This window comes from Leucopleurus acutus, assembly GCF_964270905.1.
Source record: "Leucopleurus acutus genome assembly, chromosome: 4".
Classification (NCBI taxonomy): domain Eukaryota; kingdom Metazoa; phylum Chordata; class Mammalia; order Artiodactyla; family Delphinidae; genus Leucopleurus; species Leucopleurus acutus.
Window position 1 is genome coordinate 120,630,765 of NC_139146.1, and position 26,880 is coordinate 120,657,644.

Here is a 26,880-nt window from a genome sequence, read left to right on the forward strand (position 1 = left end):
AAGAAAAGTGCTCAACTTTCCCACTGGCCATGCGACTGTGGCAAGTCATTTAATCTCTCTGGGCTTGAATTTCTCATCCACTAATATGTGATGTTTAGCTGTAAAACTTTATTGTTCTTTGATCGTCTTCAGTGGACATTCATTCTTTCCCCACTCACAGGACCAGTTTTTTTTTTTTTTTTTTTTGCGGTATGCAGGCCTCTCACTGTTGTGGTCTCTCGTGTTGAGGAGCACAGGCTCCGGACGCGCAGGCTCAGCGGCCATGGCTCACGGGCCTAGCCGCTCCGCGGCATGTGGGATCTTCCCGGACCGGGGCACGAACCCATGTCCCCTGCATCGGCAGGCGGACTCTCAACCACTGTGCCACCAGGGAAGCCCCCACAGGACCAGTTCTTAAGGTGTGACACTAATTGCCATGAATGCACAGGTGGGCTGATGCTCAAAGTGCACTCATTAACAATAACAAAGCTTGAAATAAGGAATGCAGTCAGACAGGGTTTCAGAAGCATAAATCATTACATTTAAATACAAAGACAGAAATGAATGCTACTAACATTTGAAGCTTTCAAGCCATTTGAGAAGAAGTTACCATGCTTTATGTTTCTGCCATACTCAGAATACACGGGTTTAGGGATTAAATGAGGAAGTGAATCACTTTTTCCTAAATATTATACCTAATGAACCCGCTCACAAAGTTTTTTCCATCTCTGCAAATTTGGGTTGTCCTGGACTTTGTCTTCGTTGCTAGGAAAGAAGGGAGCAATCAATATCCTATTGATCTATTGAATTGGAAGTGACATTAACCATTTAGGGCTCATGCCACTAAACTAAAAGATAAATAAGAGGTTTGCTGTATTGCAAATAGACTCACAAGAGAAGTTTGGACAAAGTCTTAGAGTTCATCTGGTCCATGCCTCCATTTAATACTTATTCCTCTCCAAAACACCTCCATCAAATTTTGACCAGTTTCTGCTTGATCATCTTTGAAAACATGGACCCTTTTACATAAAGCCAGCTCGTTCTGTTGTTGGAAAGCTCTTAGAGTTAGAAATGTCATCATTCTAATAAACAGAGTTGTCTCTCTGTGATTTCTACTAACTACTGTCAGCCCTGCCTTCCAGGGCAACTCAAAATAAAGTATTCCCTTTACATCATGACAAGCCCATAATGTTTGAAATCTATTAAAGGACTTTGCACAATGTCTGGCCTACTCTATAAGCACTCAGTAAGCACTCAATAACTCTTTGCTTTTCTTATTCCCCCCCTAGGTCTTTTCTTTCTTAAGCTAAATGGTCCTACCACCATTTGTCAGAGTGTGATTTCAAGTCCTAGTACCATCTGGTCAGCTTCCTCTGAATATATTACAGTCTGTTGATGTCCTCTGAAAATGCCATTGTTACTCTAAGCATGGAGTGTCAGTGAAGACTAGGGAAAGGCTACCAACTCTTTCATTCATTCACTTGCTCATTCATTCTGTTGACACAGTTAATACAGCTAAGTCTGTCCTGGTTTCCTTGATAAATGCATCACGCACTATTGATTCACAGTGAACCTATGCTAATTAGAAATACTGTCCTTTTAAAAACTTGTGCTGCTATTCAACTCTGTATTTTAGCACTGGTACTTCTATTCTTGTGTTTGTTCTGTTCTTGTTAACCTATCAATGTCAGCACAAGAGTCAAATGGGCATACATCTTATAGGTAGTGTACAAGGACAACAGTTAATTTGGAAATACAGGAATTAAACTTGCTTTCTGAAGCTAAGAAATTGTGTCAACAGGAAAGTGATCAGAACAGTCACCTTAAAGAAAAAGACTAAATTTTAAGCCAAAACAACTTAGGTGAAGTCATTAAAATATCTAAAGAAAGAATAGCAATTAGTCATGTGGGCCTAGGAAGGAGATAGAGAGGTAAATTCTGGTACTGCCTGGTGAAATAAGAAAGTGTGCTCTCAGGTAGGTCCAGGCATCCAGTCAGCCAGGCTGAAATCCCTACTGTGACTGTCAGAGACTACAGCCAGTTAGCAATCTGATCTGTGTCTCTTTAGTCTGATTCTATCCTCTGCAGTCAAAATTCTACTCATGAGGCTCTCCTTCAGAATTCTGCATATAAGTATTATGCCCATATTTGGTTAGCTTGAGTACTGCATTGTCTTGTAATTTAATAAATCGGAATCTGGTTTCGTGTGTGAGCTTTTAGTGAGTCTTGTCGATGTGAGTTTGAGTCCCTGAGATACTGAACAGATCCTGGAGACAGTAGGCCCATGTGGGATGACTGAGAAAATGCTGCCCTCTGGGGATCTTGGCAGGTTCTGGCCAATCTCTCCTAGAAATGTTGTGATGTTCTCTCTCCCTCTGATACCTCTTTCTTGAAGAAATTCTAGGTCTGAATCTCAGCACTACTGCTTACTAGACGTGAAGCTATGAGCAAGCCACTTACACTTTCTGGCATCAGTTTCCACATGCTTAAAAATGGAGGTAATAACAACCTGACAAGATTGTTATAAGGAGTAAATGAGGTAGTAATGTATCTACAGCCCCTTGCCTAGAGTGTGCACTCAATAAATAATGACTATTACTATTTTTAAAGTCAATGTCCTTGCTGGAGTCATTGTGTAATGCAGGGCAGGATAATATATATATATATATATATATATATATATAATTTTTTGATATTTATCTGCTGTAATTGGACATGTATCTACTAATCAGCAGTTTTTAATCTTTCTACTAATTACAGATCCATTCAACTATACCGCTATCCTGAGCACATTTCACAAGTTTGTCCTATGTTATAAAAGTCTGGGACAAAAGCCTTGTTAAAATCCAGACACATATAGCCATACAGTTCTATTACCTACCACTTTAATAAGCTATTTGATGTGATTTGTTTTTAATGAAACCCCTATTCCCAGTCACCACTACATGCTTTCTTAATGACTCACAGGGTATCATTTCTAACCAATACTAGGACCAATATCAAGTTCAGTAGGTGTCTTATAACCTCCTTCTTCCTTCTAAAGAAATAACGTTCGCCTATCTCCAGTTGTATGGAATATGGTGGTTTGGCCCATTTACTCCCTTGTATCATGCCTTCCTGTACTGAAGAGACTTGAGAGACATACATACAATTCCTAGATGCTTTTGCAGCTAGTATTCTGGGTTCCAATATGGTCCTGCCAGGCAGATGCAACCGTGGGAGATTTGCAAGGCAAAAGTGAGGGTGGTCATCTTCTAACATTTCTTAGTTATCAAGCACAGTCTCAGGAAGATGTGAAATTTTCTTCTGAAGCAGTGATTCATGTCCTTTTCCAGAATCCTGGGAGAGAAGATGGTTTGAAGCAGAGGCAACAGTTGTCTCCAGAGCCCAGTCACCAGCATGACGGAGTAGTGATGATGGTAATAATGAGTGTACAGTTCCAGCTCTGTGATTTTCAAATCTCGGTTACAATCATGTATTCCAGAAGTTCAGTTTTTTTAGGATACTCTCAGAGGTTGGGGCTCCCATGGTGATTCATCTCTCTCATGTCTGGGAGTCCTTCCAGGAAGCCCAGACTAGAGTTCACTTCTCCAGGCCTTTCAATGATTTGCAAGCACCCAATTTACTGTATTAAATCTTTGCCTACTTATAATGTTTCTGCCTCCTGCTATGAACCCTGGCTGACACTATAATCTTTCCCATTTTCTGTAATTCCTCAGTGATTACTGGCAGCAGTTTAGCAAATACATCTGCAAATTGGAATCACTGGTTGCTGCATAGTCACAAATTAATGTCTGAAAGTTTTTTGTTACTCTGAAGTCCTTCTTTCTTTGAATCTTGGACTATAGAATTTTATTTTATTTCTTTCAGTGGCTTTTCTTTTTTTTCCTTCATGCCAGTAAAAAAAGAGATAAATCTTTATGAAGGTTTTTCAGCAACTTTTAGCAACTTTCCAGCAATTCTGCTGAAAATTTTCTAGCAATTTCTTAACATACTCACTTCCACTTCTATCAGGTTTATTCATGAAAGAAAGATACAGCCTTCTTTTGTTATGCTCCTGTCATTTAATCCAGTTTTATGATGCAATAAAGCTATGTTTACCTCCTTGAATGTATTTATATAAACACACACACACACACACATCCCTGTAGGCAAGTCTTACTCTCAACATAAAATCAGTTGTTTTGATTTTTTTTCCATCTGGAAATTGCAGACAACCCATTGCAAAGTTTTCTTCTTCCTAAGTCATAATTATTTATTTGATAATTTCTCTTATTCCCCTTCCCTATCACATTTAAAATGTTCTTGATCAATATTAACATGCTTGTTGGCAAAAAATTAACTAAAAAATCTCTAGGAATTGTGAGAAGAACTTTATGTCTTAAAAAATAAAAATTAAAAAACCTTATCATTGGAGCACCTTAAACATCTTAAGCCATAGCTGGGCAAGCCAAATTCTGTCCCGGAATATACGCTGCACCCTTCACTGTTCTTTTCCCATGTTCCCATATTCTCACTTTGACCTTTACCAAAGGCCTGGACTTTAATTGAAAACTATCAAAAAATCTCTACCTCATGCCCTCAAATATCTCACTTTCATGCCCAAACATTATAGTCCCTAGACATGCTATCAAGACACTGATTCCACCACAGAGAAACATGTCGGCCAACCTGCAAAATCACCTCTGCCTCAAGGCTTTTGCATTGTTCCTTCTGCCAGGAATGCTCTTCCCACATCCTCACTTGCCTGACTCCATCTTGTAATTCAGGTTTCAGCCTAAATATCATCTCCTCAGTAGAGGCCTTCCCTAATCCCCATATCAAAAGTCAACAGTTGATTTTTTGGACTAATTTGTCATTGAATTGCTTGGCTATATCAATTTGGTTACATTTTGTTAGAGATACTTTTGATTACAAGTAATAGAATTATGACTAATAGTGGCTTAACTATTAAAGATCTTCATTATATCATACAATGGAAAGTCTAGAAGTAGGCATATCCCAGTTTCAGGAATACATTATAACTCTCATGGGCCCTAGGCACTTTTGGCTTCCGATTTTCTGCAAATTGTTTCTAAGCATGTTGAAAAAACAGTCAATAACAGATATCCATTAGTGCATCAAAGGGAAGTGTAGGTGCTGTGATGCACTGCTAAGATTCCCCTTCAGGAATAAAGGACTTTTTATCCCAGCTGCTGGGAATGCTGCTGGCACACAGCCTCTCAGCTCTTTGTCCCCTCTGGTTATAACCTCAGCTGAAAAGAGCTGCCTAACTGAAGTTACACTCTCTTCTTGGGCAGCCTTCAATCAGCGACTAATAAATCTGGGATTATGAAAGCCTGGCCACCTCACCCCAACTCAGGACAGTTAGGAAGGCTCATTCTCTCTTAAAAATTCCCAAAAGGGTCAGCTGAGGCGTCCACTGAGCTTTCATTGCAGCTGAACTTCTGACTTTGCTTCCTTCCCTTCCTTTCCACAGCTGTAAACCCCCAAAACACTTCCCTAATAAATCTCCTGCATACGATACCATCCCAAAGTGTATTTTCTGGAGAATGCAATATTTGACAAGCAGTAACTCATGACCAAATACAGCAATAAGTTGTGGAGTTTGCCTGAATCTTTTTCTAAGCAAAAGGCAGGGTCCCATTGTGGATGAAGGTGGCTGGGCTCACAGCTCAACACCAAGAAAGCCATTTAACCTATGCGACAAATTAACCTAGATGACCAAGCCTAGTTATATAGATTCTAATCAACACCACTTTGCACGTAAGGGGCTCAGAAGCCAAGCCCTGAAAGACAGCACCAAAAGCAGCAGCTCTTCCAAACACTAGAAATTGAATTAGTACTTTACAGCCCTTCAGCAAACTAGTGATGGGGGAGATCACACAAAGATTTACCACATGGATAATGAATATGGGACTAGCTAAACAAACTCATCACCACAGAAAATAGATGAAAGTAAAGAAGATGATTACCCTAAGCATAAGGAACCATATTCTTGGAAATCAGGTTGATGGCAGTAGTGAAGAATTGAAGGCTCCCAAAGACGTACTTCTTCATCTCAGTGAGATGGAGTGATAGGGTGCATGCAAGTGCTGCCTCTCTTGATCTTCTTGTATCTTTGTGACAAGTTGTCTCACGGTCACCCTGCTGCCCTTAGTGACCATTCAGTGCACCACCCATGTATGATCCAGCTCATGATTTAAACTACAAAATCCACAAAGCTGCCAGGCTGCTATTTGATAGGCTAAGTAGTAGACTTGGGAAATTAGAGTTTAGCTTGATATGAAATATGTGAGGGTACAGAGGCTGGTCAGCCTGCTATAAAGCATATACTGAGGATATAGAGAAGAGTCAGAATATTCTTGCTACACTGATTTTGCCATTTATGTGGCATAAATCTATAATTATTTACTTTTTAGTGTTTAGTAACGCTTTTTTAACTTTGCAATAAACCCTTTTGACAAAAATAAATAAAATTGAGACTGCATATTTAATTAAAATACTATATGCTATATAGATATAGTATATATATAGTAATATAGTATATATATAGTATATATTATATATAGTATAGTATACTATAGTAATATGGTGTATATAGTATATATATATAATAGTAATAGTATGCTATACTATTTCTCATGTTTTCTTGGACATGACTAATGAAAACCAGAAAATAATTCTCCTAAAGGAACATCAGTATCTATTTCAAAATTAGTAATTATTTTAAGAAGACTGTTTCCAAGGATGATAATTTAACACATGCACCTACAAAAAATGCATTTAAACCATGACTTTTCATTTAGATCAAATGACTGTTCTTCTAAATTAATTTTGCTTATTTTCTATCCCAAGGAGTATTTTTTTTGGATATGCACAAAAAGTTAAGCAACAGCTTGTTAATGTGTTGCCTCCATTAGCAGAAAAATAATTTTGAAAGCATTTAAATTATGTCTGCTTTATATCATTTTACCAAATCATTTTACCTGCTTTATATCAAATGCTTCAAATATAAAATCAGAACTTTTCAGTAACAGTTTGATTTTCTAGTATAGTAGAAACTATAGTAAACTATAGTATAGTTTGATTTTCTATAGTATAGTGGTTGTGATGCAAAAATAATTCACATTGAGACCAAGCAAACTGCAATATTCTACAAATCAAAATAGAATGTGTATGTGCCAAGATTTTCAAATAGAATATATACATGGTTGGAATAACTTTGTCACTAAATTTTGGAGACAGAGCTTATGCTGAATCAAAAAATAAATATGCTTCAGCAAGGCAGTTAGCACTTCTTGGCACCCCTTATAATTCTGATTGAGGAATAACTTTTTATAAATAAGTCCTAAATTTCAGATGCTTTTTTCCCCCAAAATCACTTAGAAATCTTTAACCACAGTATTCAGTAAATGGAGCATCCCAATATTTCAACTGTTGAAATTTTAGGGAATAGCTATTATTATAAACAAATAATACTTGCAAATAAAAGCACACTGAAATGTGGTGGAAGGAACTGAAGCAAGAAAGGAACTGAACAAATCAAACAATAAAATCACGTTGAAAAAAGTCTTCTTCAGAAAAATACCAGTGAAACTGTATTACAAACAGATAGGACAAGGAAGTTTCAGTTGATTAAAATACATAAAGATATATGAAGAATAGTCATTTGTCTCATGTAATATTTTTAATATTTAGGTAATCTATATAAATACATTTAAAAATTTTACTTGTATTTGTATTCTTTTAATTAATTTAAACAAATTTCAATAGCACTATTTTGACACCCACCAATGTATTTTAGTGTGCCTTTTCACTGTCAAATTTTCCCAACTTAGAGATAAATGATATGATCCCCTGCTACTGATGGTCACTGTGCTTTTCTTGTTCAAGAGGTTTTTGCACATTGTTTCCACAAGATGGAAGAGGCAGAAGCAAAGAACTGCTCTTCCAGGGTTATTGCTACATTCTTACCTTTGGTCATTTCCTGGCAAAAAATTCAAAGTCTGATTTCTATTTAATAGTTTTATCTTACTACGATTTTCCTAATAAATCTGCATATAGGTTAGGTGAGTATCAGAACCTGGATGATGTCAGACTTAGCTAAGGAGTGGAAGTTTATTGAGCACATCATCTTTGTTTGTACAAGTAACTCTACTCTGAAATGACAACTCTCAAATTGGCCATGTAGTAAAAATGTGCTATGTCAAAAATTAACGGAACTAAAGACAGGAAGATGTTCCTTTGGCTCAGAGGTTGGTACTGCTTCTTGACACCTGCAGAATTAATGAGATCCATTAAGTGATGCACAGGAATCTCAAATGGTTCCTGCACACAGGACATATAATTATGACAGGAATAAGCTTCATTGCCCAGCCCACGGGCCTGCTCTCTCTTCCTCTGTGCCTGCCCCAGCACAGCATTTCTGGATTTATGATTGCCCTCCCTTAGTCTGACAACTGGGGAAGCACTGCTAACAATGGATGACCCCCAACGTCTCTTGCCTCTGAAAATGTGTATTAGCTATTATTTACAGCCCCTGGGCTTCTTTCCTTTGTTACTGCTATGTTCCTCTTTGTCTACTATTTATCTTTTTTTAAAATTCACTTCCCTTACTCTGATATTTGGGCTGATATTTTTGAAATTGAATTCTATACCTGCAATAGTTTATTTGTATGATCATTATGGTATACTTATTATATATTGTCTTTTATTACCTTTTTTGCTATCCTCAAAGTTGTTGTGATCCTTAATGGTCAAAATCCTGAAGGATTTAGCTCTGTATCCCCTACATGTTTGTTGCATGGAATTATATTTGCTATTGCTAGATGTTTATGTCCAGAGCTTTAAATATGTTAGGAAAATGGCATTATATCAGTTAAGGACAAAATTCAAATAAACAAAGCAGCATATTTTAACTTAATGCTGTGTTACTCGAGATGCCAAGATATTATCTGGCTAAAATGTCTTTCTCAAAGCTCCTGACTCACATGTACAGCTATCTACTGACCACCCCTAATTGGCTGTCTCAGAATTATCTGAAAATTAATATGTCCATAACTGAATAAACCTCTGATTTCTCTCTCAACCTGTTTCTCTCTTAAACATCATTTGCTCAGGTATAGAAGTCATCTTGATCTTCTCTTCTCATCTCCTCCCCATATCCAATTTGTGAAGGTCTGCATTTACTTCCAATGTAAATTTTCAAATTAATCCACTTAACTCTAACTCCATTTCCACTACCATGAGCTACATGTACTGCAGAGACTGTTCCTTAAATGGTCTCCTAACATTAACTCTTGCTTCTCGACAATCTGCACCTCACCACCCTCATAGAGTCTAATTAAATCTAAATTGGGCTATCCTTGGCACATTATTTTGTGTCTGAGGTTGCTGCTCATTTTTAGCACCTATCAAGAAAATGTCTTGAAGTAACACGGCATTAATAAAATAACTAATAGAACCTCATAAATTGTTACAAAAATTAAGTTAGCTTAACTTAAAAAAACCTGCCACACTGCTTGATTGTAAATTCAATGAGGGCAGAAGCCACCTGAGTCCTGATCAGCATAGTTCCCCCAGTTTTACTGAGATATAACTGACATATAACATTGTATTAGTCTGAAGTGCACAACAAAATTATGTGATATATGTATATATTGCAAAATCATTACCACAACAAGTTTAGCTAACATTCATTTCATCACCTCAAATAGTTACAAATTTTTCTTATAATGAGAACTTCTTTTAGCAACTTTCAAATATACAACACAGTATTGTTATCTATAGTCACCATGCTGTGCATCACATTCCCAGGACTTATTTATCTTATAACTGGAAGTTTATACCTTTTGACCATCTTCACCTATCCCTCCTCCCACTCCTAGCCCCATCTCTGGCAACCACCAATTTGTTTCTGTATTTATGAGTTCAATTTTTTTTTAGATTCCACATATAAGTGTGATTATACAGTATTTGTCTTTCTCTGACATATTTCACTTAGCATAATGCCCTCAACGTCCATATATGTTGACACAAATGGCAGGAATCCCTTCTTTTTTAGGGCTGAATAATATTCCATTATATAAAATGGAATATTTTATAAAATCGATAGGCACTGAGGTTGTCTTCATGTCTTAGCTATTGTAAATAATGCTGCAATGAGACTCACTCACCTTTACTTACATTGAGAGTGTAGTACAGTGTCTGGCATATAGTTGGCCCTAAATAAGTATTTTTTAAACAAGTAAACTAATCAGTGATCATAATACTCCTAATGGTAGAGCAAAGTGAATTATAGGTCTAAGATTTGTACAAACATGAGTCAAATCACATATTGTTGAAGTCATATGCTTCATCTTTAAAATTCATGTAAAATTTTAATCCCATAAATATCTATATTTGTTTTAATATAAAATTTTATTTCCCCATCAATACTTCAGTCTTCACATGAAATTTGAGTTCCAGGCACACCTGCCATATTTATCATGGGGCTTTGAGTGTCCCTGGCATGCTGCACCAGCACCCTTCCCTGTCCAGCCCTTACCCTGAAGCACAAAAGCTCCAGTTTGAAAAGTGGGAGATTAACAAATAGGCTGTTTTCTTTTCACCAAAATTTTATTAGTATTTCTAGACAACAATAATATGACTGTAGCTTCATCCACCAGTAAATATTTTCCTAATAGCAAATAATTTACCAGATTCACTTTAGGAAAGATCAACTAGATTCATCCTCATATTGATAGCTACTGATGTAAAGCCTAGGTAAACCCAAAATGTGAAGATTTGATATAATTGTTAACTCTAAGTCAAAATAAGATTATGCATAGGCAATTTTTATTTTATTGTGGTATTATTCAAGTAATCATAGAAACTGGGATTGGGTTTCTTCCAACAAGAAGTTTTATGATTTGTATAGCACAGGTTGTCATTAACTTAGGCAGGAAAATCCCCGGGTTGCTAAGTTTTATACATGCAATAATCTTATAAGATAGGCACTCTTAGTAACGCCATTGTTCAGGTGACAAAACTGAAGCTTATGTGACAAAATGAGAGAGTGGCATGGACATATATACACTACCAAACGTAAAATAGATAGCTAGTGGGAAGCAGCCGCATAGCACAGGGAGATCAGCTCAGTGGTTTGTGACCACCTAGAGGGGTGGGATAGGGAGGGTGGGAGGGAGACGCAAGAGGGACGGGATATGGGGATATATGTATATGTATAACTGATTCACTTTGTTATAAAGCAGAGGCTAACACACCATTCTAGAACAATTATACTCCAATAAAGATGTTAAAAATACCCCAAAAAACTGAAGCTTAATAATAACGACCAGTATTTATTAGCTCCAAAAGTTTTTTCCTCTGAATTCATTTGCTTCTAAAGTTCTTAATAGTTTCCATATACTAACTCATTTGATCCTCATTAAAATCATATGAAATAAGTATTATTATGATCTTGTTATAGTTATTTTTACTATTCTTGCAACTTTTCCACAAGTTTAAAATTATTTCAAAATAAAAGTTTGACATCTTTATTATAAATATATAGGAGTATAGCACACATCTGAAAAATTAAAATGTATCTGATATCATATGACTGGGACAGTGTGAAATCTCCTAATTTTCCTCCAGTTTTTATTATTAGAATTGTTTACATTTTCTTTATTATCCCTATTATTAAATCCAAAACTACAAAATATTTACAAGCCATTCCACTAAGATGGCAGCCTTTCTGATTCTTATTTCACAGTTAATTCTTCTTCATTCACTTATACATTCAACAAATAGTTAAATAATATTTATTTACAAAATTGAAAGAATTGATAATAGAAAAATCACTTCATGATAATAACTAAATTTTGCACTTATTGTCTGGACAGATATTAGCTAACTTGGTGTATTTTTACAGAAAAATGGCGAACTAGTAGAGCTAAGGAAAACTGAGGCACAGAGTGGTTAAATAACTTGCTCATGAGACAATTAGTACATGAGTGATCTGGAGATAAAATGCTCACCGGTTATAGTTTTACTCCTTATATTTATAAAAGAAACAAAAATTGAGCTTCCAGGAAATACATTAAAGCATTAAAAAAAATCACAAAATTTTTTTGTTAGATAATTTCTTTGAGAAACATGGTAAAACCAGATAAATGGCTGGTAAATTCTGCAGGTGTTAGTTGTTTTTTGTTTGTTTTAAACTAACATGATGATTGTTCAGCAAAAGTTTAGTCTATATAGTATCCTTCTCACAAAAGCTGTCTTCCTAAGAATTTTAAACAGTGATAGAAAATTGGCACTTTGAGACTATACATTGGAATTTCTTTGCACAACTATGTAAAAAGAACCACACCTATCAAATAAAATTATTGATTTTACTCCTAAATGCATGCTTGCCTTTTGTGCTCTCCATCTTTTTCCTGTTGGTTTGTATTGTTAACAACCTGTTTATTGACCCCCAAATGGGTTTCCTGACAAGCTGGTATTAACAGCCCTCCCACTGCATCCTGCTTTTGTGGTTTTATGTGTGCTCAATTTAGGAACTCAAGGCACCCAACACTCATAAGTACCAAAATGGAAAAGATATTTATTTATGTACTCTTCTGTGATGCAGTCTGAGTTTAGAGAAAGGTCAGAATGTACAAAACTCAATAACAAAACAAAATAACAATAATAACAAAAATTCTCTTCTCACAAAGGTTCTTTCTGTGTCACTGGTAAAGATTAAAGCATTATGTATGTATGTATGCATGTGTGCATATGTGTGTATGCACACATGCACACATGCATATGTATTTTTATTAATCATCTATTCTGGGGCACCATAATTAATATATAGATGAAAGCATATGAACACAAATTCTATGTCCTCTAGGATAATAAAAATAATCCCTGTCTTTGTCCTTTGGCTAAACACTATAAGGAAATGGAATTCTATTGTAACATTTCTTTTTAATTTGAACTAATACTCAGTTTTGAAAATCAAGTTCATTTAAGACTGTTTCATGGCTATCTCTTTTTTCACTAAACAAAGATTCACTCGTCTTCTATCATGTCTCTATTTTTACTTACTGGATATATTTATTTGGATAAAGTAAAAAACTTCATAGAAGAAGGTTAAATTTTACTAGATCATGTCACATAATTAAGCAAAAACTTGCTAATATGTATTGTGATATATACAAAAAAGAACAAGTTTAGTTTCTTGTACTCAAAGACCTGTGACATACTGGGAGACTACCTAATACAGGAATAAAATATGAACTGAAAATATTAGCTCAAAAATGAGAACGGAAATACTAGTCACTAATGGAAAAGTCTAGTTTTAAGGAAATATTGAGGATGGCAAAGAGGATAATTGCTAGAGGTGATAAAATAGTGTGGGATATAGTTGCAAGTGTAGGGATCAGTTTATACAGGATAAAACACTGCACAGCATCAGCCAGAAAAGTAGCCTAAACGGGTTCAGATGCCAGTACATAGGTAGAGATGTGGTGGTGGTGAAGAACTTGTTCATTTCTGTTGGCTTTTAGTTTTGCAGTGAAATGGGAAGCAAGATCATCAGCTGAGAGGATGGGGGAAAGGTTTTTAGAGTTTTGAGGGCAGAGTGAAGGGATAAAATTGTCACCAAGGATGGTAGAAATGTAAGGGACTAGAGTTTCTGGGCAGTAATAAAGGTCCACTTAATCTTTGGTCTTGAATTTAGGAGCACACAGTCAACATGACTAAATGTTTTTCTCCAGCCATGTTCATCTGTCTTAGTGGAGAGGAGTTCGATTTAACCAGCATTTGAGTTTTGCCAGGCAGAAAGAGAGGAGAAGATAGCTGAGAGTTTATGTATGGGATAGATTATAATAAGAGACACAATATCTAGGCTGTGTAAGGAGGGAAATGAGTACATGAGGGTGGTCAGGAACAGAGAAATTATAGAAGATTGTAGATTGTAGGTCCTTGTGGAATTGGAAAGAGGGTGCTAGTATCAAATGTATTGCTCATTCTAGAAACAAAATTTTCAGTTGAGGTAGTTAATTTAGCTTCATTTTGATCATTGAAAACATATATAAACTAGATCTTGTGGGTAGTTTTGCTTGTTATGTTTTTATTATCTAGCTAACAGGCATACAGAAAGTTTAAAAGTCAAGTAGAAATATAGAAAAAAGTAAACATGGAGAATTATCACTGCAGAATGTGGCATTGAATTTGAGGATTTAATAAAACCCAAATTGCATGTCAAAACTAATATATCAGTTTTGAAAAGGACAGTTAGGGAAATACGTACTTAGCTAGGGACTTATCTTAGCATCTGTATTAATTGTTGTATTTTTAAAACAAGAACTATAATTTCCCCCCAGTTTATATCATAAACTATAGCTTTATTGCAGTTTCAAGGTAGAAAATAAGAAAGGAAAAAAATAAAAAAGAGGTTCCACGAGTTTATGATCAGATTACTGGCAGCATGTTGTGCCAGAAATGCAATTAATCAATTGTTTCAGCATAAATCCTGTTTATAAGTCAGTAACTGCTGTAAAATGTTAATGTTCAAAAACGTTCTGTTTACCATGAAATATTTTTAAATTGTTATTTATGAGACAATGCAAATAGCATTTTACATGAATGCTGACACTGACTATCAAAATATCATATTTAAATTGTAAAATAAGAATTTGAAATACTGACTTGGAAAACACAGCCAACAATATTTAATAAAAGTAGTGAAATAAACTGAAGTGTACCAGATTAGAAAGGGTTTACCAAATATGAACTCAATGAAATACCAACCTAGAACTTAATTCCAGTGGTCACCTCATTTTTGTTCTGCCTTTAGTCAGATGATAAGATACTATTCTAGTCCATAAATGTCTCAATAATGAGTTAATAAGCAATTTATGTAATCCTTCATACTTGGATAAAACTTGGATACAGTTCTCCTGTAATTTTATTGCCATTGCATGTTGAGTTAAAGTATTGAATAGTATAGAAGTTATTCTTGCAATGATTTTATATTGCGCTTTGTTGACTGTTGAAAAGAAAACTCAAACAGAACACATTTTTTGTATTGGGAAGTGCATCTAGGCAAACATATTTATCTTATTGAAGATAAACAGCTAACATGACTTTTGAAACTATAGATTGACTGTGATAGTCATAAAAAAGACATGTTCAAGACTATGAAGTCAACCTGATAAATTTTGTCACATAGTTCAACAAAAATTTGCTTCTAATATTTCTAATCTCAATCTCAACTCCAGTTCCTTTAATTTACAAATATTATGTTTTAAAAGAGCAAGTCACATACATTTTATATTTAAATTTTCAAGAGTTAAGACCACTATCTTTTTTTTCCACCTTCTCTTCCATCAACTTCCCCTTGTAAAAGGTAGAATCAGAGTGGCTGCAGACATTTCGGGACCTGACTAAGGGGAAGTTAAGTTAAGAATAAATTTATTTTGGTTCAGTGGGTTACTATAGGCTTCACAGTCATTTATATATTTAAATTATTGCAATTTTCAGGGATTAGACATGCATGCTAAGAATACTGCAACCTCTGGGCACATTCACCTGGTGCCCAGTGTTGTAACAGGAAGTGGCAGGACCAGAAATTATATCACAACGTGAATACTGCCTGACACTGGACGTATGCAGGTATGTAGATGGTGGTGGAGAAACAATATTTGAAATATATGAAGCCAGAAGATAGTCTGTAAACAACTTTTTCAACCATTACAGCCCATATATAAAAGAAACTAGAGTTTTTCTGAAACTTGACAACAATTCTAAACATGTATATGAATTGTGAAGCTGAAAAATACTTTCTAAACTCTCAATATTAAAAGGTAAGTTTTGAAGAAATTTGGAAATGATATATCTGATAAAAGGTTCATATTCAAAATATACAAAGAATCCATACAACTCAACATCAAAAACAAAAAAACAAACAAAACCAAGAAGTACCACAAACAACTTGATTAAAAAGTGGGCAGAGAACCTAAACAGACATTTTTCCAAAGAAGGCGTACAGATGGGAAACAGACACATGGAAGACGTTCAACCTCACTAATCATCAGGGAAATGCAAATCAAAACCACAATGAGGAGGAGGAGCTTCAAGATGGCGGAAGAGTAAGATGCAGAGATCACCTTCCTCCCCACTTAAATACATCAGAAATACATCTACACGTGGAACAACTCCTACAGAACACCTACTGAACGCTGGCAGAAGACCTCAGACCTCCCAAAAGGCAAGAAACTCCCCCACGTACGTGGGTAGGGCAAAAGAAAAAAGGAAAAACAGAGACAAAAGAACGGGGACGGGAACTGCACCAGTGGGAGGAAGCTGTGAAGGAGGAAAGGTTTCCACACTGGAAGCCCCTTTGCAGGCGGAGACTGCGGGTGGCGGAGGGGGAAAGCTTTGGAGCCACAGGGGAGAGCGCAGCAACAGGGGTGCGGAGGGCAAAGCGGAGAGATTCCCACACAGAGGATCGGTGCCGACTAGCACACACCAGCCCAAGAGGCTTGTCTGCTCACCCGCCGGGGCGGGCGGGGCCTGGGAGCTGAGGCTCGGGCTTTGGTTGGAGTGCAGGGAGAGGACTGGTGGCATGAACACAGCCTGAAGGGGGCTAGTGCGCCACGGCTGGCCGGGAGGGAGTCCAGGAAAACGTCTGGAGCTGCCTAAGAGGCAAGAGACTTTTTCTTCCCTCTTTGTTACCTGATGCGCGAGGAGAGGGGATTAAGAGCGCTGCTTAAAGGAGATCCAGAGACGGGTGTGAGCTGCGGCTATCAGCACAGACCCTAGAGACGGGCATGGGACACTAAGGATGCTGCTGCAGCCACCAAGAAGCCTGTGTGCAAGCACACATCACTATCCACACCCCCCTTCCGGGGACCCTGTGCAGTCCGCCACTGCCAGGGTCCCGTGATCCAGTGACAACTTCACAGGGAGAACACGCGGTGCGCCTCAGGCTGGTGCGACGTCACGCTGGCCTCTGCCGCCACAGGCTCAACCTGCATCTGTACCCCTCCCTCCCCCCGGCCTGAGTGAGCCAGAGCCCCGAATCAGCTGCTCCTTTAACCCCGTCCTGTCTGAGTGAAGAGCAGATGTCCTCAGGCGACCTACACACATAGGTGGGTCCAAATCCAAAGCTGAACCCTGGGAGTTGTGTGAACAAAGAAGAGAAAGGGAAATTTCGCCCAGCAGCCTCAGGAGCAGCGGATTAAATCTCCACAGTCGACTTGATGTACCCTGCATCTGTGGAATCCCTGAATAGAAAACAAATCATCCCAAATTGAGGAGCTGGACTTTGGGAGCAAAGACATAGATATATTTTTCCTTTTTTCTCTTTTTGTGAGTGTGTATGTGTATGCTTCTCTGTGTGATTTTCTCTGTATAGCTTTGCTTTTACCATTTGTCCTAGGATTCTGTCTATCCTTTTTTTTTTTTAACTTAAAAAATTTTTTTCTTCATAATTATTTTTTTTAATTTTAATAACTTTTATTTTATCTTCTTTCTTTCTTCCTTTCCATTTTTTCTCCCTTTTATTCTGAGCCATGTGGATGAAAGGCTCTTGGTACTCAAGCCAGGTATCAGGCCTGTGCATCTGAGGTGGGAAAGCCAAGTTCAGGGCACTGGTTCACCAGAGACCTCCCAGCTCCACGTAATATCAAACAGCAAAAATCTCCCAGAGATCTCCATCTCAGTGCCAAGACCCAGCTTCACTCAATGACCAGCAAGCTACAATGCTGCACAGGCTATGCCAGACAACTAGCAAAACAGGAACACAACCCCACCCATTAGCAGAGAGGCTGCCTAAAATCATAATAAGGCCACAGACACCCCAAAACACACCACCAGACGTGGACCTGCCCACCAGAAAGACAAGATCCAGCCTCATCCACCAGAACGCAGGCACTAGTCCCCTCCACAAGGAAGCCTACACAACCCACTGAACCAACCTTAGCCACTGGGGACAGACACCAAAAACAACAGGAACCACGAAGCTGCAGCCTGCAAAAAGGAGACCCCAAACACAGTAAGTTAAGCAAAATGAGAAGACAGAAAAACACACTGCAGATGAAGGAGCAAGATAAAAATCCACCAGACCTAACAAATGAAGAGGAAATAGGCAGTCTACCTGAAAAAGAATTCAGAAATATGATAGTAAAGATGATGCAAAATCTTGGAAATAGAATAGAGAAAATACAAGAAACGTTTAACAAGGACCTAGAAGAACTAAAGAGCAAACAAACAATAATGAACAACACAATAAATGAAATTAAAAATTCTCTAGAAGGGATCAATAGCAGGGATCAAGGCAGAAGAACGGATAAGTGACCTGGAAGATAAAATATTGGAAATAACTACTAAAGAGCAGAATAAAGAAAAAAAAAAAGAAAAGAACTGAAGACAGTCTCAGAGACCTCTGGGACAACATTAAATGCAACAACATTTGAATTATAGGGGTCCCAGAAGAAGAAGAGAAAAAAAAAGGGACTGAGAAAATATTTGAGGAAATTATAGTTGAAAACTTCCCTACTATGGGAAAGGAAACAGTTTATCAAGACCAGGAAGCACAGAGAGTCCCATACAGGATAAATCCAAGGAGAAACATGCCAAGACACATATTAATCAAACTATCAAAAATTAAATACAAAGAACAAATATTAAAAGCAGCAAGGGAAAAATGACAAATAACACACAAGGGAATCCCCAGCTGATATTTCAACAGAAACACTGTTTCTTCAGCCAGAAGGGAGTGGCAGGACATATTTAAAGTGATGAAGGAGAAAAACCTGCAACCAAGATTACTCTACCCAGCAAGGATTTCATTCAGATTTGATGGAGAAATTAAAACCTTACAGACAAGCAAAAGCTAAGATAATTCAGCACCACCAAACCAGCTTTACAACAAATTCTAAAGGAACTTCTCTACACAGGAAACACAACAGAAGGAAATGACCTACAATAACAAACCCAAAACAATTAAGAAAATGGTAATAGGGACATACATATCGATAATTACCTTAAATGTAAATGGATTAAATGCTTCTACCCAAAGACATAGACTGGCTGCATGGATACAAAAACAATACCTATATATATGCTACCAAAAAGAGACCACTTCAGACCTAGGGACACATACAGACTGAAGGTAAGGGGATGGAAAAAGATATTCCATGCAAATGGAAATCAAAAGAAAGCTGGAATAGCAGACAAAATAGACTTTAAAACAAAAACTATTACAAGAGACAAAGAAGGACACTACATAACAATCAAGGGATAAATCCAAGAAGAAGATATAAAAATTGTAAATAATTATGCACCCAACATAGGAGTACCTCAGTACATAAGGCAAATACTAACAGCCATAAAAGGGGAAATCGACAGTAACACAACCATATTAGGGGACTTTAACACCCCACTTTCACCAATGACAGGTCATCCAAAATGAAAATAAATAAGGAAACACAAACTTTAAATGATACATTAAACAAGATGGACTTAATTGATATTTATAGGACATTCCATTCAAAAACAACAGAATACACATTCTTCTCAAGTGCTCATGGAACATTCTCCTGGATAGATCATATCTTGGGTCACAAATCAAGCCTTGGTAAATTTACGATAATTGAAATCATATCAAGTATCTTTTCCGATCACAATGCTATGAGATTACATACCAATTACAGGGAAAAATCTGTAAAAAATGCAAACATATGGAGGCTAAACAATACACTACTTAATAACCAAGAGATCACTGAAGAAATCAAAGAGGAAATCAAAAAAATACCTAAAAACAAAGGACAATGGAGACATGACGAGCCAAAACCTATGGGATGCAGCAAAAGCAGTTCTAAGAGGGAAGTTTATAGCAATACAATCCTACCTTCAGAAACAAGAAACATCTCAAATAAACAACATAACATTACACCTAAAGCAATTAGAGAAAGAAGAACAAAAAAACCCCAAAGTTAGCAGAAGGAAAGAAATCATAAAGATCAGATCAGAAATAAATGAAAAAGAAATGAAGGAAATGATAGCAAAGAAGAATAAAACTAAAAGCTGGTTCTTCGGCTTCCCTGGTGGCACAGTGGTTGAGAGTCCACCTACCGATGCAGGGGACATGGGTTCGTGCCCCAGTATGGGAAGATCCCACATGCCACATAGCAGCTAGGCCTGTGAGCCATGGCTGCTGAGCCTGTGCGTCTGGAGCCAGTGCTCCGCAATGGGGGAGGACACAACAGTGAGAGGCCCACGTACCACAAAAAATAAAAAAATTAAAAAAAATAAAAGCTGGTTCTTTGAGAAGATAAACAAAATTGATAAACCATTCACCAGACACTTCAAGAAAAAACGGAGAAGACTCAAATCAACAGAATTAGAAATGAAAAAGGAGAAGTAACAATGGACACTGCAGAAATACAAAGGATCATGAGAGATTACTACAAGCAACTCTCTGAAAATAAAATGGACAACCTGGAAGAAATGGACAAATTCTTAGAAATGCACAACCTTCTGAGACTGAACCAGGAAGAAATAGAATATCTGAACAGACCAATCACAAGCACTGAAATTGAAACTGAGATTAAAAATCTTCCAACAAACAAAAGCCCAGGACCAGCTGGCTTCACAGGCAAATTCTATCAAACATTTAGAGAAGAGCTAACACCTATCCTTCTCAAACTCTTACAAAATATAGCAGAGGGAAGAACACTCCCAAATTCAATCTACGAGTCCACCATCACCCTGATACCAAAACGAGACAAAGATGTCACAAAGAAAGAAAACAGCAGGCCAATATCACTGATGAGAATAGATGCAAAAAATCCTCAACAAAATACTAGCAAACAGAATCCAACAGCACATTAAAAGGATCATACACCATGATCACGTGGGCTTTATCCCAGGGATGCAAGGATTCTTCAAATCAATCAACATGATACACCATATTAACAAATTGAAGAATAAAAACCATATGGTCATTTCAATCGATGCAGAAAAAGCTTTTGACAAAATTCAACACCCATTTATGATAAAAACCTTCCAGAAAGTAGGCACAGAGGGAACTTATCCCAACATAATAAAGGCCATATATGACAAACCCACAGCCAACATTGTCCTCAATGGTGAAAAACTGAAACCATTTCCACTAAGATCAGGAAGAAGACAAGGTTGCCCACTCTCACCACTCTTATTCAACATAGTTTTGGGAGTTTAGCCACAGAAATCAGAGAAGAACAAGAAATAAAAGGAATCCAAATTGAAAAAGAAGAAGTGAAGCTGTCACTGTTTGCAGATGACATGATACTATACATAGAGAATCCTAAAGATCCTACCATAAAACTACTAGAGCTAATCAATGAATTTGGTAAAGTAGCAGGATACAAAATAAATGCACAGAAATCTCTAGCATTCCAATACACTAATGATGAAAAATCTGAAAGTGAAATTAATAAAACACTCCCATTTACCATTGCAACAAAAAGAATAAAATACCTAGAAATAAACCTACCTAGGGAGACAAAAGACCTGTATGCAGAAAACTATAAGACACTGATGAAAGAAATTAAAGATGATACAAATAGATGGAGAGATATACCATGTTCTTGGATTGGAAGAATCAACATTGTGAAAATGACTCTACTACCCAAAGCAATCTACAGATTCAGTGCAATCCCTGTCAGACTACCACTGACATTTTTCACAGAACTAGAACAAAAAATTTCACAATTTGTATGGAAACACAAAAGACCCCGAATCACCAAAGCAACCTTGAGAAAGGAAAATGGAGCTGGAGGAATCAGGCAGCCTAACCTCAGACTATACTACAAATCTACAGTAATCAAGACAGTATGGTACTGGAACAAAAACAGAAATATAGATCAATGGAACACGATAGAAAACCCAGAGATAACCCCACACACATATGGTCACCTTACCTTTGATAAAGGAGTCAAGAATATACAGTGGAGAAAAGACAGCCTCTTCAATAAATGGTGCTTGGAAAGCTGGACAGGTACATGTAAAAGTATGAAATTAGAACACTCGTAACACCATACACAAAAATAAACTCAAAATGGATTAAAGACCTCAATGTAAGGCCAGACACTATCAAACTCTTAGAGGAAAACATAGGCAGAACACTCTATGACATAAATCACAGCAAGATCCTTTTTAACCCACCTCCTAGAGAAATGGAAATAAAAAAAAATAAACAAATGGGACCTAATGAAACTTAAAAGCTTTTGCACAGCAAAGGAAGCCATAAAAAAGACGAAAAGACAACCGTCAGAATGAGAGATAATATTTGTAAATGAAGCAACTGACAAAGGATTAATCTCCAAAATTTACAATCAGCTCATGCAGCTCAATATCAAGAAAACAAACAGCCCAATCCAAAAATGGGCAGAAGACCTAAATAGACATTTCTCCAAAGAAGATATACAGATTGCCAACAAACACATGAAAGAATGCTCAACATCATTAATCATTAGAAAAATACAAATCAAAACTACAATGAGATTTCATCTCACACCAGTCAGAATGGCCATCATCACAAAATCTGCAATCAATAAATGCTGGAAAGGGTGTGGAGAAAAGGGAAGTGTCCTGCACTGTTGGTGGGAATGTAAATTGATACAGCCACTATAGAGAACAGTATGGAGTTTCCTAAAAATACTAAAAATAAAACTACCATACAACCCAGCAATCCCACTACTGGGCATATGCCCTGAGGAAACCATAATTCAAAAAGAGTCATGTACCAAAATGTTAATTGCAGCTCTATTTACAATAGCCAGGACATGGAAGCAACCTAAGTGTCCATCAAGAGATGAATGGGTAAAGAAGATGTGGCCCATATATACAATGGAATATTACTCAGCCATAAAACGAAACGAAACTGAGTTATTTGTAGCTTGGTGGATGGACCAAGAGTCTGTCATACAGAGTGAAGTAAGTCAGAAAGAGAAAAACAAATACTGTATGCTAACACATATATATGGAATCTAAGAAAACAATATGGTCATGAAGAAATTAGGGGCAAGATGTGAATAAAGACACAGACCTACTAGAGAATGGACTTGAGGATATGGGGAGGGGGAAGGGTAAGCTGGGACAAAGTGAGAGAGTGTCATGGACATATATACACTACCAAATGTAAAATAGATAGTTAGTGAGAAGCAGGCACATTACAGAGGGAAATCAGCTCGGTGCTTTGTGACCACCTAGAGGGGTGGGATAGGGAGCATGGGAGGGAGGGAGACGCAAGAGGGAAGAGATATGGGAACATATGTATATGTATAACTGATTCACTTTGTTTTAAAGCAGAAACTGACACACCATTGTAAAGCAATTATACTCCAGTAAAGATGTTTTTTAAAAAAATCAAAGAAAAAACAACCACAATGAGATATCAACTCACACCTATCATAATAACTATTACCAAAAAAACAACAAATAACAAGTGCTGGTGAGGATGTGGAGAAAAGGGAACACTCGTGCACTGCTGGTGAGAATGTAAATTGGTGCAGCAAGTATGGAAAACAGTATGGATGTTCCTCAAAAAACTAAAAATAGAACTACCATAGGATCTAGCAATTCCACTTCTGGATATTTTACCAAAGAAAACAAAAGAACACTAGTTACAAAAGATATATGCACCCCTATGTTCATCAGGGCATTATTCACAGTAGCCAAGATATGGAAGCAACCTAAGTGTACCTCGATAGATGACTGAATAAAGATGATGTGTTATATATGTACAACGGAAGATTACTCAGCCATAAAAAATATTTAAATATTGCCATTTGTGACAACATGGATAGAACTAGAGGGTATTATGCTAAGTGAAATAAGTCAGACAGAGAAAGACAAATACCATATGATTTCACTTATATGTGAAATCTTAAACAAACAAACAAACAAACATCAGAAAACAGAAACAGACTCATAGATACAGAGAAAAAAACTAATGGTTGCCAGAGGGGAGGGAGATTGGGGGATGAGTGAAATAGGTGACAGAGATTAAGAGGTACAAACTTTAACTTATAAATAAGTCCCAGGGATATATGTACAGCATAGGACATATAGTCAATAATATTGTAATAACTTTGTATGGTGACAGAGGGTAACTACTGGACTTGATGATTATTTTGTAGTGTATAAGAATATCTAATCACTATGTTGTACACCTGAAACTAATATAACATTGTTAGTCAATTATACTTCAATTAAAATTTAATTAATTAATTAATTAAAATTAGACCCTTGGGGGAAATAAAGATAAGTTTTGACCAACCATGATAGGAGAGAAACTGAATTTTCTTTCTATCTTCTCTATAGGTAATAATATTTTAAAAATTATTGTCATATGAAGACATGTACAAAGAATATGCCTCCAAAAATATATTAAAGGTGTATTATATCAGTTAATAAAAATATTACTTTTCTAATTTATGATTCTGTGGTATTTGTCAGTTTTTTCTCCAATTTGCAATTTTTTAAAAATTGACTTATTTATTTTTTCTTAAAACTTTACCTTCTTAGAGAAGCTTTAGGTTCACAGCTAAATTGAGGGGCAGGAATAGATTTCTCATATACACCCTGCCCCCACACATACATAGCCTCCCTCATTATCAACATCCTCCACTACAGTGGTATATTTGTTACAATTGATACTATATTGGCATATTATTTTCTCCTAAAATTCATAGTTTATATTACATTCCATTGTTTGTACATTCTATGGGTTTGGACAAATGTATGATGACATGTATCTATCATGTGGTACCATACATAACAGTTTCACTGTCCTAAAAATCTTCTGTGCTCCACCTATTCATCCTTTTATTTTTATTCTAAATAAATAATTTGCTTTCATTCTTAATTTTATGTTTGTGGTTTTTCTTAGAGAAGGTCCCCTCAAAATTTTATAAGCTTAAGGCCCAGCAAATCCTAGGTGTGCCCTGTTTATAATATAAAATTTCACATACCCATAGCTAAAATAGTCTACAGGTACAACCAATAGCTAGAACAAACTATTTCACCTTTCTCAAATAAATGTGTTCCTATGATCTGAATGTTTATGTCCCCTCAAAATTCATATGTTGAGATCCTAATGCCCAATGTGATGATATTTTGATGGCCTTTGGGAGGTGATTAGGTCCTGAAGGCGGAGCATCATACATTGGATTGGTGGCCTCAGAGAGATCCCTTTGCCTTTCTGCCATGTGAGGTTGTAGCTAGAAGCCACCATTTTATAAACCAGAAAACAGACCCTCACCAGACACCAAATCTTCTGACACCTTAATTTTGAACTTCCTAGAACTGTGAGAAATAAATTTCTGTTGTTTATAAGCCACCGAGTTTATGGTGTTTTGTTATACCAGCTAGAACAGACTAAAACATATGTCTATAGTTTTGTGTTTACAGAAAAGTCTGAATTTTAAAAAACCCTTTTTGTGGATGTTAACACATATGAATCTACCATAACTAGACAGAATTTTAGGTTTAGACTTTGGGTGTAGAGTCAGACATCTTCATTGTGACTCAATCTAACATTTAGACATTACCAACAATGTAATGTTAATGTTAACCACCTTCTAGCAGTAGAGTCTCTGCTTAAAAGCACTGATAATTTACAAATAATGTCTCTATGGTAACAAAAAACTTAGAATGGGGAGAAAGCTAATCCATGTAATCCAACTAGTTCATTTAATCCAATATTCCACCAAAAGAAGAAATTCTATGTAGAATATAATATTATTAAGAGATATTCATACAAACGGCATGGTACTGGCACAAAAACAGACACATAGATCAAGAACAGAATAGAGAGCCCTGAAATGAAACCGGGCACTTATGGTCAATTAATCTACAACAAAGGAGGCAAGAATATACAGTGGAGAAAAGACAATCTCTTCAAAAAGTGGTGCTGGGAAAATTGGACAACTACATGTAAAAGAATAAGATTAGAACATTTCTTCATACCATATACAAAAATAAATTCAAAATGGATTAAAGACCAACTGTAAGCCTGAAACCATAAAACTCCTAGAAGAGAACATAGGCAGAGCACTCTTTGACATAAATCGTAGCAATTTTTTTAATCTGTCTCCTAAGGCAAAAGAAATAAAGGCAAAAATAAGCAAATGGGACCTAATTAAACTTAAAAACTTTTGCACAGCAAAGGACACCATTGACAAAACAAAAAGACAAACTATTGAATAGGATAAAATATTTGTAAATGATATGACCTATAAGGGGTTAATACCCAAAATATATAAACATCTTATATAACTCAATATCAAAGAAACAAACAACCCAATTAAAAATGGGCAGAAGACCTGAATATACATTTTTTCAAAAAAGACATACAGATGGTCAACAGGCACATGAAAAAATGTTCAACATAATTAATCATCAGAGAAATGCAAATCAAAATCAAAATGAGCTATCACCCCACACTTGTCAGAATGGCTATTATAAAAAAAAAAAAAAAGAAACAAGTGTTGGTGAGGATGTGGAGAAAAGGGAACCCTAGTACATTGTTGGTGGGAATGTAAACTGGTATAGCCACTATGAAAAACAGAATGGAGGTTTCTCAAAAAACTAAAAATAGAACTATCATATGATCCAGCAATTCCACTGCTGGGTATATATCTGAAGAAAGTGAAAACAGTAACTCAGAAGAAACATGCACCCCAATGCACATGGCAGCATTATTTACAATAGCCAAGATATGGAATCAACCTAAGTGCCCATCAACAGATGAATGGATAAAGAAGATGTGGTACATATATACGATGGAATACTACTCAGCTATAAAATAATGAAAATTTTGCCATTTGCAACAACAGGGACAGACCTAGAGAATATTATGCTTAGTGAAATAAGTCA

General features: G+C 36.5%; 1 protein-coding gene across 4 annotated transcripts in view; it reads right to left on the reverse strand.

The window, feature by feature from the left end:
- Positions 1 to 26,880, reverse strand: part of MAPK10 (mitogen-activated protein kinase 10) — a gene marked incomplete at both ends in the record, with an annotated part of 166,665 nt that overhangs the window by 89,299 nt on the left and 50,486 nt on the right. The window lies entirely within an intron of this gene.